This window comes from Myotis brandtii, unplaced genomic scaffold (genome assembly GCF_000412655.1).
Source record: "Myotis brandtii unplaced genomic scaffold, ASM41265v1 scaffold374, whole genome shotgun sequence".
Classification (NCBI taxonomy): domain Eukaryota; kingdom Metazoa; phylum Chordata; class Mammalia; order Chiroptera; family Vespertilionidae; genus Myotis; species Myotis brandtii.
In genome coordinates, this window is record NW_005364372.1 from 2,852,121 (window position 1) to 2,867,824 (window position 15,704).

The following is a 15,704-nucleotide window of genomic DNA, read 5'->3' on the forward strand; positions in this document are numbered from 1 at the left end:
CAGGCCTCTATCCTATATAATAAAAAGGTAATATGCAAATTGACCCTAACAGCAGAACCACTGGGAATGACTGGTCACTATGACACACACTGACCACCAGGGGGCAGATACTCAATGCAGGAGCTGTTCCCTGGTTGTCAGTGCGCTCCCACAGGGCGAGCTCTGCTCAGCCACAAGCCAGGCTGATGGTTGCCAGCACTGCAGTGGTGGCAGGAGCCTCTCCCGCCTCCTCAGCAGCACTAAGGATGTCTGACTGCAGCTTAGGTCTGCTCCCTGCTGGTAAGTGGACATCCCCCGAGGGCTGCCGGGATGCCAGAGGGATGTCTGACTGCCAGCTTGGGCCCAATCCCCAGGGAGCGGGCCTAAGCCAGCAGGAGAACATCCTCTGAGGGGTCCCAGACTGCAAGTGGGCATAGGCCGGGCTGAGGGCCCCCCCAAGTGCACAAATTTTTGTGCACCAGGCCTTTAGTATATAATATATACATATATGTTCTGTACATACATGTGTAAATTCATATGCATGCATATATGTAAAAAGTTTAAGAATTAATATCAAGTATATGTAGGATTATTATGTAAAAATTAAATGTATTTTCTGTTGTTTTTAGTGATCAGATAATCAATATATTGTGTAAATTCTGAGAGAGGCTTTGATTCAGTATAAGGAGGAATTTTCCAGCATCTCAGCTGCCCATAGGTATGATAGTTACTTTGTTAACTACTACAAATTATGACAAATGAATGCCTCCTTTACCAGATGGTGAGCCAGAATTAATTTTTATTAATTCTGTTAGATAAGAATTAGATATCTTTTAAGCTCCCATAGTGATAGAAAAGAAAACCATTTCAATTTACAACAGAACTTCTTAGCTTTTGACAAAAGAGTTTAATTTATGGAGAAAAATAGACATATTACTACACTCTGTATTCTAAATTTATATGAAAGAGGCAAATGCAGTAGAAATAAGTGAATGTCAGTAGTATAAATACTTTGCAAAACACCTTCAGATCATGGTAGAGTTAGCATAAACTCTTACATCTTTTACACCTCGAAAGGAAAAGATATTCAAAATCATTATCTTGAAGATTTGTAAGTTCCTAAAATTTCATTTAAAAAACCACAACTATGCTTAGCAGAGAGCTAAAAAAAAGGAGTAAGCTAATTATAAATAATTGTTGAAATAAAATGTATTAATCATGTTAGTAAGTTTGTGTTAAATGCATTTTGCTGTATTTTTAATGTTTATAATTGATAATCCATGTTTGAATTTATGTGCTAACACTCTATTAATTATACCATTTGATTACCTTATTCTTCAAAAATGCCAGATAAAGTTTACTTAACTCCTCTTTTTTTAATCTGCCAAAAAAAAATGATCAAACAGAGTAACATCTGCTTTATATTATAGTCTGGTTGACTCTCCCTCTGGGCCACTGCCTCCAATACACACAGACTTCAGAACTCATACATGCACTGGTATGTTTTACCTATTGGCAATTATATATACATGTATATAAAAGTACAGCTATGTATGGAAATGCTTGTATAATATGTATGTGTATCTATATGTAATGCAGGTACTGAGTAATAGAGGCACTGAGAGAAAAAGAGATAATTGTATTAGTATCATCTAAAATAATAGAACTTGACATATGCTGAGTACTTACTCAGTGCTAAGCAATATGCCAAGTGCTTTAAAAGCTTTATCTTTCTAAATGCTCATAACTCTTTGAAATCCTCTTGTTGCCTTCATTTTAAAGATCTCGCAGCTCATATGTGGTATAGTTGAAATTTGCAATGGTCAGTGTGATTCCAGCCATTCTTAAGCACTGGATCTCATGGTCCATAATGACTGTAACACAAACACTATCTTCTTTCTCCCCATAACTTGACACAAATTCATAGCACAATATGCCTCTATACTTATCTGTTCTTAGATCTGTTAAGAGCAGTGGTTCTCAACTAGGGAAATTTTACCCATGCGATACTTGGCAATGTCTGGAGACATTTTTAGTTATCATACCTGAGAGGATATTTACTGGCACAGCCCAAGAATGTTATGAACATCTACAATACAAGAACATCTCTCCAACCATGACACACACACACAGTGAAGAATTATCTGGCCCAATATGTTAATAGTGATAAGTTTGAGAAACCTTGATCTGGAGAGACATATGTTTGGAGAGAAATGTAAATATTTATGTGTCTATACTTACATAATTATTTCTCTTTATGGGTTTCTTTTAGGTTGTTAGAAAACAATGGCTCTTAGAATGTTTTAGAATTCTCTAGTAGGTTATTTTGATTAACAGAACACATAACTTTATTTCTACTTCAGAGAACAGTGTTGCCACATAGTTCTTATATATGCAACTGTGTTATGTGTCCAAAATGTTTTGACTTGGTATTGTTGACTATATGTATTTAAAAACAATAATCCATAAGCTTGGACAAGAACCCTGGTACTAAGTCATCTTTTTCTTAGTCCAAATGGTATGATTTAATCTACATTGTGTTGGAAATGAGACAAAAATAGTCAGCAATAAATAAAAGAGAGTCTTCACCACACAACAGTTACTGCTTTGAAACTGCTCAAGACCATCTCCTTTTCCTTAATTGGCTACGGCAGACCACATTTCACATATTGAAAAGGACCAACAAGTCATCCTCAAACTACAGTGCTGTCTGGCCTACCAAACTTTCTAGTTATGTGAATTCCCAGCTTTGTAATTTGAGTTGTCAATAATCACAAACAGTTCTGGAAGTAAGAGTTATTGCAAATGAAAAAAAGAATTAAGAACTATGGAAAAGATGTGTATGAGAATAGGTTGATGGTATGCAATTGCTAAAAGTTTGACATTTTTCACCTATAAAAATGTCAATTTCACATAGTTTGACCTATGTTAATTTGGTTCTTGAATATATTACGTAGTAATAAAGAGCAGCGGTTCTGCAATTAACCTGTGTTAATTGTTCAGATCCTGGCTCTGGATCTTTCTGCTTATGAACCTGAGATAATTGTTTAACCTGTCTAGATCTCAGTTACCCAAAGCCTTTAGTTCCCATATTTACTGAATATGTGCATTTTGTTTGTCTTCACAAGAGCAGGGAGCTTACCTATCTTTTCTTAGTTCCATTTTCATTCCTTAGATAGAGCATGGACAGAGTGGCCATGGTCAATGTATTCTAAACATTTCTTGAATGAATAAATTAAATGCATGAAGAATAGTATTTACTTCATAGAATTGTTATGAAGCTTAAATAAAATCATGTATATTAAAGTCTTCAGTATAAAAAGTAAGTGTTAAATGTTAACTGTGGTTATTAATTCAAAAACAGCAAGAGACTCACATAAATTATAGAGGGTTTTTTTCCCTTGTTTTCAGTGCCATTACATTTTTGGTTCAGTGCCATTACCATAAACCTTTATCTTATCCTGATGAACTTGTGTGTCAGATACAGTTATCACACTGTGAGAAATGTGACCCTAAATTTTTTGTGCATATAGCACTCTGTAAATTGTTTAGTGAAGGAATAAATGAAGAAATAAATTCACTTTCCATTTTCTCTCCTTCTGCCTTTCTCCTCTAGACTGTGAGACTACATTCTCTTCAAAAGTATCTATCATTAGGCATATTTCCATTGCAAATAGACAAAGTTCCAAGAAGCCATCTAGTATCCTAATGAGGTTTTAGCTACCATCTCTCCTACCAAGATTCCCATGGTTCTTTGGCTATATGAGATGAGCAGATCATTTTGTTTTGTTTTGTTTTGAGTTTGCAGTTATGTATTTTTATTTAATAATTTTAAAAACATTTTTCAATGATCATTGACATGCAATATTATATTAGTTTTAGGTGTACATTATAGTGATTAGACATTTATAAAACTTGTGAAATGACCACCCCAATAAGTCTAGTACCCATCTGGCAACATACATAGTTACCACAATATTATTGACAATATTCCCTATGCTATGACCAGATCTTTTGGGGTCCTTATTTGTCTTGGGCAGGATAACATCCCTGTATGGGTGATATGAAGAGAAGGATGGCTCTGCACTTTGCTGATTCACTTTGCTCTATATCCAAATTCACAACCTTCCTAATGCCGTGACCCTTTGATACAGTTCCTCATGTTGTGGTGACCCCCAACCATAAAATTATTTTTGTTGCTACTTCATAACTGTAATTTTGCTACTGTTATGAATCATAATGTAAATATCTGATAAGCAGGATGTATTTTCATTGTTGGCGACCCACAGGTTGAGAACCGCTGATCTAGAAGATGTTTACACCAAATATGGAAAACAAGTTATTTGACCTGCCAGAAAAATATTGCCAAACTGCACTGGAAAATTACATAGTAATGAAAAACAAGTGTATATTCATTGGCAAATGTTTTTAAACGCTAAAATAATCAGAATTATATTTGCTGTGGTATATTCAATGCTCCAGATGTTAATAAAATAGAAATGGTTAACACAGATTGCTGCGGCCTTAAGAGCAGTCTAAATTGTAAAATAAAGTGAAAAATAGCCCAGCAACTAGTCACTCAATTTATATGAAGGAAGACAAAGTATGAAGCAAAAATTCTCCTTATGAATTTCAATAATAGAACTTGCTCTGGCAATTTGAGCCTATCATCTGAAATGGAAAGGTAGTCCATTCATTTTTATTTTGTACCAAAGCCACAGCAACATGACCTTTCTAAAGTTAGTCTAAATCATTTCAAGCAGCATCAAGGAGCTACCACAAGCAAAGTGTTATAGAGGCTCTTTGGAAAATCAGCATTCACAAATGAAGGAAATAAAGAGGCATAAATTGAAAAGAACTCATTTGAAGTCCTACAAACCTATCATGATGGACTTCATAATGTGTATTTGGTCACTTTATGAAGGAAACTTGGGTGCTTCTTTGGGCAAGAAGAAATTTTGTATCTCATTCTCTAGATTGAGGAGCTTCTTTCTCTTTGTTTTAAATAGAAATGAAAAACTATTGAAATTTTGCTCAGGTTTCTCATTTTGGAGAGGCAATGCTATTCTGCATATTTCAAAATAGCTGATAAATGGCTATAAAAATTTCAACCAGAAAAGCTGTAGCAGTATAAACTCAGCACTGAAGAGGAAGATTTGTTAATAATGCCAATAATAATCACTGGACAACTAAGCATCGACATTCTCCAGGAAGACTTGGTAGGATGATGTCAGCTGCTTCTGGGCTGTACAACTTTTCCCAGAGTCTCCGGTGCTTTATGAAGAGGAAAGTAAGTGTAAGGACATTGGGGTAAAGTCCTGCATTACTCATTGCCAGAAAGACATTCATCACTTTTTTACAAATGAAGGGAACTATCAACCACGCAGTTTTAGAAAGAGGTTTGTTTGAAATTTCATCTTATTAGTAATGTTAAACATATGCAAATACAAGATATTTGATGAGGATCTTTAATGTCTGCTCTAGGGAACTTGAAACAAGGTTGCATTGTTTTCTTCTCCCACTTGTCATTAACAAAGAGAATCTAGGACAGGGCTTGCCTAGGGAAATTTGTGAAGGAGTCCTCAGTCCCATCAGACCTGAGCTGCCTTCTAATGCTATCCTGCAACATCATCATTAGTAACCGGAAAACACACTTGTAAATAATTTAATGTACTTAACACATAATTTCCAAAACAGTAATGTATTGCTTTAATAATTAAAGCAGAAATAAAATTATTTCCAATAAAGTTATGTATATTTTAAAGCAAATATGAGGACAAAACTATTTAAAAAAACACACAACATGTGATAGTCAGGTGCTTTCACATATAAAGACTTTGGGGATATGATTGAAGACTAATCCAAGTGCATTGTATTACTGACTAAAATTTCTTAAGAGGTATTAGCATTAATGATGTGCTTTTCTTGGAATTTTTTCTTTTATTCTTGATAAAGTATGGATGGAAACAAAGTATTATATTCCATCAATTTATGTAATATGTACATTTCTAGAAAACAGTGTATATTAAAACAGTTCAAAATGCCTTGCATTTCTATGTACAGTGGATTAGACTCTCAGCTCAGAAAATTACCAACAAGTTTTAAATAACCATGAATATCCAGTGGGAAACATAAATCTATATAGAACACAGAATGAATATTTGTTGTGTGTGACTGCCCCATACATTCCTGAAAGTCTAACACCCCTGGTTCCTCCACACTAAATTCCAGTAGGTTTCCCAACGTTGGAGCCAAACAAAACTCATATTCTAGGGACCAATAACCCCTGTCACCCCCTCTCCTTATGGAGAACTACTCTTTAGACAGTCAGGAGAAAGAGTTGGAAATTTCGCCATGTGATTCTTTTGTACTGGAAAAAGCAAAATTTTAATGAAGTTGAGATGATGGACAATAAATGCCCTCGCTGCAAGATTAAATTATGACACACATCCATGCCAGACTGTTTCAGAACTCTGAAATTCAGTGATAGTATGTTGATTTGTATATTGAACAGGATCTTAGAGCTCCACTATGCAAGCCTCTTACTAACAGATGAGGAAATTAAGACCCCTGGAGTGTAGAACAGCTATTGAGCACCTGTAGTGTAGCTTTATATTATTTGTTTCTCACAAAAACTAGGTGATTAAGATATTATTATTGCTCTATTTCACAAATGGAAAACCGAGGCTTAGCTTGTAGGAAGCAGCTCCCAGGTTGGTCTAATTTCATATTCCATTTTTTTTCTCTGCTACATCTTCCTTGGACAAAATTGCAAAACTGATTAGTGATCCAAGACTTACTATTTCTGTAGCCTTCTCATCCATTGATGTCTAGGGCTATCATGATGCTCACTTTTTCCTTCTATAGTGTCCTCTTTACCCTCTTCTTATCCTCTGCATAGAGGTTGGCAAACCATATTACTTGGGACAAATCCTGCCTGCTGCCTGTTTTCCTAAATAAAGTTTCATTGGAACATATTACTGATGGCTGCTTTCATGCTACAGGCAGAGCTGAGCACTTGCAATTGAAACCATATTTTTTTAATTTTATAATTTCCAGTTCATTTTTAATTAATTAGACTTTTTCAGCAATGTCACTAACCAAACTATTTGTTTTCTAATAGTACAAATATCCGTCCAGGTTAAAAACAGACTCTTTGACAAATAAACCTGAGAAAGTATGGAAGTTGTCCTTTGCTGATTCAGATAACATTTTCTTTACATCATTATTAAGAAAATGATATTATTGACTGTATATAGTAGTATATTGAGAAATGTCTTTTAGAAAATAAAGCTTTTATTTAGTTAGTAAGCAGATGTACCACTTATCAATTTATTGCCTCTTGCTTCAAATTCACCTTTTTCCTGCTCTGAAATAACAAAGCTGGGCCTTATTGAATACTATTAGTACATACAGGATATCAGAGGGACACTGGGGGAGAGTTTTACTTCCTGGTTCAGGAGTGCTCATTTAATTGAGCTCCTATAGAGCAAATGGCTTTTTTTCATCAGTCTCTTGGCATTAAGCAACAAGTGACACCTTCCCCCAGCACAATTCCAGCTGCAAGTTCAATGACAGCTAAGTTCTATAGATTTACCAGCTTGTTTTCCAGTGAATCACAGCTATTTCTTCTCACACCCCTGTCACTTCCAGGTGGCTTTCCATGAGTCCAGATGGTGCCCAAGTTGGCTTTCTAGCAAGTCAGTAACAACCTAACCTGGCAGTTTCATGTGAATTTCATGAGTATCATAGTAGGCAGTTCTCAGATGACCTGACAACTAGAGGCCCTCTGTAGGCTATAACAACCAGTGATCTTTTCCAACATCCAGTGGGCTTCAACTCTACACCCTCCAATGAAAGCTGAGTCCAAATTTGGGGAGGATTCTCTTTCTCTAAATTTGTTCCTTCCTTGAGCTCATTCTCTCAGTATCCCTTGGGTATCCCTCAGAGTCCCCCCTCCCCCCTTAGCCTACTTCCTATTACTACTCCCATTCTCTTTTGTTATTTCTTTATACTAAATTTTTCCTGTTTAAATTTCCTGTGTGGCATCTGTCTACTGATTGAAACATAATTAATACAGCAGAACAGTAAGAACAAGATTTTATCTGGTAGGCAACTTAAGTTTCTATCAGTACAAAGAGCCAGGGATTAAATAGACTTTGGGTAAGCCTTAAAATGAAATTACTAAATCATTTTCTACTTGTGAACATGATCCCCTTGGTATATGAGACTACCTCTGGGGATTATTGTTAACACTGGGACAGAGAAAAAACTCATGTTCTTTCAGCCTCCTAGAGAAAGCAGGTAAGGCCATAAAAGGAAAACTTCCTAGTATTGATCTTTTGTGTTGAAATCTTGTTTGAGTTCTGTTTATATCTTGGTTCTTTCACATATTAGCCAGATTTATCATTCTATGGGAATATTATGATTTCCTCCCTCCTCTGTTGGTTTATCTATGTAAGAAAGCAGAGACAACCCTCCAATTAGGAGACAAGAATGTTTTTCAAGGCTCCATCTCCATGCCAAACCCCTACTAAATCCAGCGCAGTCCCAGTGCTCAGGATTCTGATTCACTAAGTCTAGAATAGGATCCAGAAACCTACATTTTGACACACTGTTTACTGACCATATTCAAAGTAATTTTAACATGAAGGTTTAAATGCAGATAAATTAGCTGCTAATCTAAAACAGATACTACATTTATAAGTAGCACCTGACACTTTGACAAGTAAACAGAAGTATGAAAGTTGTCCTCTAAATATTAGGTTTCTGGAGAGGTAATTGGTGAGTCCAGAGGGGATAAAGTGACAAATTGGGAAAAAGGCAGCTCAAAACAGAAAAAGAGAAGAAAGGGAATCAAGGAAACATGAGTCTATGTAACAAAGTTCCTCAGTTTACTATGGGTTGTAGAAAATGGAAGAGTATTGAGGGATTTAAAGGTTCTAAAATGGCTAAAAGTAATATATAATCAATAACTATATTATCTTCAGGCTAAAGTTCAAACTCCTTACCATGTTACTTCTATATCTATATCTATCTATTTTATATATATATATATATACCAATACCATCTATCTCCATGGCTCTTTGGCTGGTACTGTTATTATCATAATTAACTAGTTTATTAATGCTAATAATAGAGAGCAAAGGGGATGCTACACATTATAAGCATGGTCATCTGGACAGCTTCTCCAGGAAGCTACAACTTCACACTCCCCAGGAAACCACCGGTCTATTCCCTGCAGATCACTCCAGGAAGGGATCAAACAAAGGGGAAGATGGTGGCATGCAAAATGAAGTCAGGGGGAGAGTAGAGAAGGTGGTTGCCTGTCAGTCTAGTCTGGGAGAAAGATAATGGCTAGGAGGGTGGAGCCACTGTAAGCGCAAGAAGGGTAAAATACCCAAAGAATTCCCTTTATCTTGCTGCTTCTCTTCTTGTGCTGTCTTGCTCCATGACCCGCACTCACTGTGTGCTAGCCTATAGCCATGTGACCTTAAGCAGCTGCATGGCTCATGGCCATGCAGACCCCACACTCAGCTGGATACTAAGCTAGCCAGGTGATGGACTTTAAATGGAGCAGAAATTCTGGTCAGTGGTCTTAATTCTAGCCATGGTGAAGACAAGACTGGACTTGTTCCATGGTGAGACAGACAGAGATGGGGACTTGGAGGGGAACTCCTTTAATTTTACATCATCGATAAAGCTTTCTACAAACCCCATTGTCCCATTGGGGCCTCTGGAAATTCTTTTCCCCACGGCACCCCAAGAACCCCACTTCCACCTATAACAGTACCTCCCTATGTGTGTCCTAAGATCTGTTCATGCAGTGTTCTAAGTGAACCCTGCTTTCCTCACCTACATCCTTCCTAGGCTCTCTTATCCTCCACAATTTGCTTTGCTAATGCCTATTTATCATCCATATCAACAAGCACTCTTTTCTAGAAAGTTGCCACTGAAGAAGCAAGAGGAAGCCATGCCTCGTCTTCTGCAGCTAGCCTTTTTTCTCCTCCCAGTGGTGTGCGCTCCACCTCTGGCCTTGTCTTATTGGCCTGTGTTGTTTTGAACTTGCCTGCCTCCCCTTGTAGTAAGTTAAGAGTTCCTCCAGGACAAGAACTGTTCTTTAATTCCTGTCTCTCTGTGACTGACACAGTGCCTATTAGTTTAATAGGTGCTCTTTTATGTTTGTTAAATGAAGGGCCATAATCCAATTAATGAGAGTGGGGGACAGTGAAGTAGGTCAAACCAACAGAGCAAGGGACTGGGCTGGCAGGGGGGGAAGTGATGTTGTTGAAAATAATCATTGACAGAAATAGCAAAGTCAAGTAACAGCCCCTCTCTCCCTCCCTCCCTCTCCTTCTTTTTGTCTCTCTCTTTCATCTTAGTGATAATTTAGATGTGACCCTATCTGATACAAGTGGTTTTTGGACTGTTTTTTGTTTGTCAGGTTTGTTGTTGTTGTTTGGCCTTATCCTATATAATAAAGAGTTGGTATGCAAATTGACCATCACACACTCACACAAGATGGCCGCCCCATGTGGTCAAAAGATGGCCACCACAAGATGGCCGGCAGGGGAGGGCAGTTGGGGGCTATCAGGCTGCCAGGCGAGGGCTGGGCCAGTGGAGGAGGGCAGTTGAGGATGACTAGGCCGGCAGGGGAGGGCAGTTGGGGGCAATCGGGCCGGCAGGGAGTAGTTAGGCATCGATCAGGCTGGCAGGGGAGTGGTTAGGGGGTGATCAGGCTGGCAGGCAGAAGCGGTTAGGGGCAATCAGGCAGGCAGGCAGGCAAGTGGTTGGGAGCCAACAGTCCCGGATTGTGAGAGGGATGTCTGACTGCCAGTTGAGGCCTGATCCCTGCGGGATATCCCCTGAGGGGTCCCAGATTGGAGAGGGTGCAGGCTGGGCTGAGGGACACTCCCCCACCACCAGTGCACGAATTTCATGCACCAGGCCTCTAGTGCTATAATATAAAGTAAAAGAGATGGTGTGGTTTAATGGAGCATTTCCCAAAAAGTGTTTTATTAATATAAACAGTTACTAAACAAGCAAGCAGAAAGTACTATAGGAAATGGTGCTGAGTTAAAGTTTTGTTACTGTTTTTAATTGTGGCACTTCACAGAACCTTTAATGGGTACACTATTTCTGGAGGCACATTTAATATGGGAAATTACTTAAATGTATTTGACTAAGAAACTGGTTTTGCAAAACTATCTCTTGCAACTTATAGATAATTATTTGAAAAATGCTGACTTAGTAGTGTATTTTACTCTAGACAAAGACCTAAGTCACATATTCCTATGTCTTCTACTTGCTTCTGATGTAACATTCAATACCTAACTGAGCTTTACTCTACCTCCAGCCTATAAATGAAACCAACTTCTGATGGGATATTTTAAGATTCAATAAAATAAATACAGTAAAACATAAAAAATAGATATTGTTATTGCTTCCTATTGGATCTTCAATACTAACATACCACAGTGTTATTTTTTTATTTATCCTAGTGCTACTTTTTAAATCACTTAAAAAATAAAAACCAAACAGATTCCAAAATCTATTAAAATGACTACAATGTATTTAAAATGAATTTTAGAGAAGTAGGAGTCAGAAATACACAATTGTGTGTAACTCTGAGAGGGAAGGACCAAAAGGAGAGAAGACCACTGCTGAGTGTCACTGTTTTTGCCAGTTCTTTCTGCTCCTGTGTTTGCTTTCAACTTTCATTTCTTTCAAAGATTGCCTGAGGACTGAGGAGAGAGGTCACTTTGAGTAACTTCATTCTACTGAAAGGAGAGTGCTTCTCCCCAGTGCCTATTTAAATCCCACTGAGGCACTTTCTCTAAAGAGACTGTGTGTGTGTGTGTGTGTGTGTGTGTGTGTGTGTGTGTGTTTTTTTTTTATTTATCATAAGCCTGTCTATTCACTAATTCACTGACTGAAGTATCTGTTGACTTGAATAGGAGTCATCCAATACTAAGTCTCAAGTAAAAGGAACTGAAAGCTGGTTTTACAGAATAAGTTTATAGTTGAAAGTATATTATTTTTTTAACTTTTTAAATGTATTAATTTTGTTGAGAGAAAGAGAAAGAGAGAGAGAGAGAGAGAGAGAGAGAGAGAGAGATTGTCCCACTTATTTATGCATTCATTGGTTGATTCTTGTATGTACCCTGACTGGCTGACCAGGGATAGAACCCACAACCTTGTTGTATAGGGATAACGCTCTAACCAACTGAGTTACCTGACCAGGGCCTATTGGTGAAAGTATATTCTTATTGGAACTATATTTGGAAGGTGAAACATATTTCTAATTCTTTGCCAGACAGGAAGATTCCATGAACTTGCTTCAATCCCACTTTGAGGGCTTTGTCCTCTGTCAGAAATTGTAGCTCTGCTGGTGACTGGGGCCTTTATCTCTTCACCTTTAAAAATGAAGTTCTGCCCTGGCTGGGTGGCTCAGTTGGTTGGAGTATGGTTGCATACACCAAAAGGTGGTGGGTTGGATTCCTGGTCAGGACACATACCTAGGTTGTGGGTTCAAGCCCTGGTTGAGGTGCGTTCAGGAGGCATCCGATAGATGTCTCTCTTTCACATCTGTTTCTCTCTCCGTTCCACTAAAAAAAAAAAAAAAAGAAGTTCTGCTCACTTTGCAGGGTTGGTGTGAGAAGTAAGTGAAATAACTAGATTCAACCTAGGACACTTAGCAGGCATTCAATAAATGGTAGCTTTGAGTTTTCCTTTAGATTCATAAGTTTCATCACATAAAACACTTCATGCCTAACCCTTGAGGCCCATGAACTCTAGTTGCTCTTTGATAATACAAAGGTAGAATTCTGTTTCTTGTGAGTTTTTCCTCATAATTTATGCAATAATTCTTTCTTGATTAGTACATTTTTCTTTTTCTATGAAGAGTTTAGATTACCATTTCATATCATTATTATTCAAGTATGACTTTTATTTAAATTAAGTCTACTATATCTAACAGAATAACACTATATGTGTGCTTTTTATTAATATGTATGTATTATATGGTAATTATTTGGTTATTGCCTAATTAAAGTTCTACTAAATTGTGTTCTTGTAATAGACAAGGTCACATGCTTTAGGTGAGATGGAGGCTTGATCTGAGCCTCTATAACTCTGTCAATCATTTATTGAGAGAAAGGGTCTGAGAAGGCTGGAGTTTGAGTTTTTGTTCTTGTCCTGAGAGCCAAGTATGTCTAGGGAAATGTACCTATGTGATGGGAAGTATATGCTCTAGAGAGATAAATGGGAATATGAAGGAAATAACTAATAAGGAAATGCTAATTTTGAGGTATCAAATCAATGTGTTTTAGCCCCAAGCCATCCCAGTTCCTAGGTGTCTGGCTGTTCAAACCACTGTATCAATAGCATGCATTGTTTCATGAAGAAGGCAAAGCCCTGTTACAAAAAAATATATACATATATTTATTAATTTTTTTAAATCCTTATCTGAGGATATTTTTCTATTGATTTTTAGAGAGAGTGGATGAGAGAGGGAAAGACAGAGAAATATTGATGTAAGAGAAACACATCAGTTGGGAGGATTGTGCCCTTGTACGTGCCAAGGTACGTGCCCTTGACCAGAATTGAATCTGGGACCCTTTGGTCCACAGGCCAATGCTTTATCCCCTGAGCCAAACCGGTAGGGCCAAAAATACTTTTAATAGTCTGAAATTGGGCACTTTTGATTATTGAAAATGCCTGGCTTATTTAAGGATGACTTTTCTCAGAACTCCCAAAGCAAACATTCAGCTTGAAGAGGATCTGGCCATCTATATGCTGGAACAATGGAATAGGAGTAACAGGATGCAGTGCAAAGAAATTTCTTGGCATAGAAGAGGAAAGCCCTCTGGTCATTGAGAGATGGAGCCTGGGAGAGAGAGAAAGAAAAGAACCAAAGATCAGGCCCTAGTGTTGGGATTTACCCCTTAAGGGTGAATCCCAAAGAAGAAATTAACAACATCCATGTAACTTTGTGGATTCCAAAGATCTTTGGAGCTGATGCCCTGCTTTCTTTGGAGTAGCCTGGAAAATGGAAAGTTTCACAAAGAAGTGCATGCATTTAAAATGCCAAGGGCATTTAACATTAGTTGAAAGAAATATCAATCAAAGAGGGTGGGCTTGAGTCAAGTCTTACTTTGGTGTAGTTTCGAGTATGGGTTCCTTGTGACTGGAGGCTAGAGCAAAGTCCATGGACATCAAGCAATGGTGACGTGATGTACTTAAAAGACCAAGTAGGACAACCTGAACTGAAAAGGATACTCAGTGTCCACGTGGTTACACCACTGAAGAAGCAGCCGAGATAGGCCAACTTAGAGACCAAGCAGGATGTGATATATCACCTAGAGACTTGGATGTTCCACCCTCCATGTCTGAGGAAATGTCATCTTTGTTCTGCACCCAGATACTTATCTTTGGAAGGAGAATGGAAAGAATTTAAATCATGAGAGAATCATAAATACAAGATAAAATATATATTCTGACTTTTGTGGTAAGGAGGCACCTGGAGTAGATAGAACAAGATAGTTGTGAAATGAAATTGCATTTTAAAAATTTGAATGTATACTTATTAGATCCATATCTGTCCTATAGGCAAGAGAGCTGTGAAATAGGATCAGCCCTTTTAGAATAGAATTCATTAGTCTTGGAACAGGAATCCTAAAATATGAAAAACTAACCCAAAGCTATTAAGATATTCTATAACTAATGTCTTTTGTTTCTTTCTTGGAATTTTAAAATTATCCCTTGTTTACCAGGATAGCTGAGGTCTGAGTTTTATTTTTTATTTATTTTAAAATATATATATATCTTTATTGATTCCAGAGAGGAAGGGAGAGAGATAGAAACATCAATGATGAGAGAGAATCATTGATCGGCTGCCTCCTGCATGCCCTCTACTGGGGATCAAGCCCACAACCCAGGCATGTGCCCTTGGCCGGAATCAAACCCAGGACCCTTCAGGCCAATGCTCTATCCACTGAGACAAACAAGCTAGGGCTGGTCTGAGTTTTAAAAGAGAGATTAGCATCTTCTTACAGGCTGCATCTGAGCTTTTGGGAATCAAAGTTTGAACATTCTGATGCCAACATTATAGTCTGTGGAAGCACCTTAGGAACTTCTCCATTTGTGGGATTTAATGCTCATATCTGCTCAACCTTAAAAGGATTTCCATGTTGCTTATTAATGGAGGTCATTCCTTAATCATCTTCTGGGATGGTCTGCTTTTCTCTGCCATCCTGCCACAGTTTCTTGAGTGCGTTTGGAGAAGATTGTAAGTATAATACATGGATGGCCCCAAGACTGAATTGAGCAGGAGGAAACAGGAACTAGGGTCTAGTAAGACATGGAAGGTCTGGAATATAATAGGCCTTAGGCAGGCAGGTGAGCTAAAGTCCAGGAAGCTGTGCTAAGATAAGAAGTTGCCTAGATGAAGGAAGTCTAGCCCTTAGTAGATCCAACTCTATCTAGCTGTAAGTTTTGGATAGAAGCATTGGCTTAAACTATACAAAATGCTGAGGAAGGCAATAAATCCCAATTAAGAGAAAAAATACCAGAAATGAGGCATGAAAAATGGAGAAACCTGTAAACATAGTGAATGGCTTCTCCTTGTTTCATCCCAATGGTGAATGTCTGGAGGCATGAATTCATTCACTTCCTGCTTGAAGGCAGACATCCTTACCAATCTTCTGGACCAATGTGATCCACT

General features: G+C 37.8%; 1 protein-coding gene across 1 annotated transcript in view; it reads left to right on the plus strand.

Annotated features, from left to right (window-relative positions):
- MACC1 (metastasis associated in colon cancer 1) overlaps nucleotides 1-15,704 on the plus strand; it is a 159,059-nt gene that overhangs the window by 47,030 nt on the left and 96,325 nt on the right. The gene's annotated exons all lie outside the window — the stretch shown is intronic.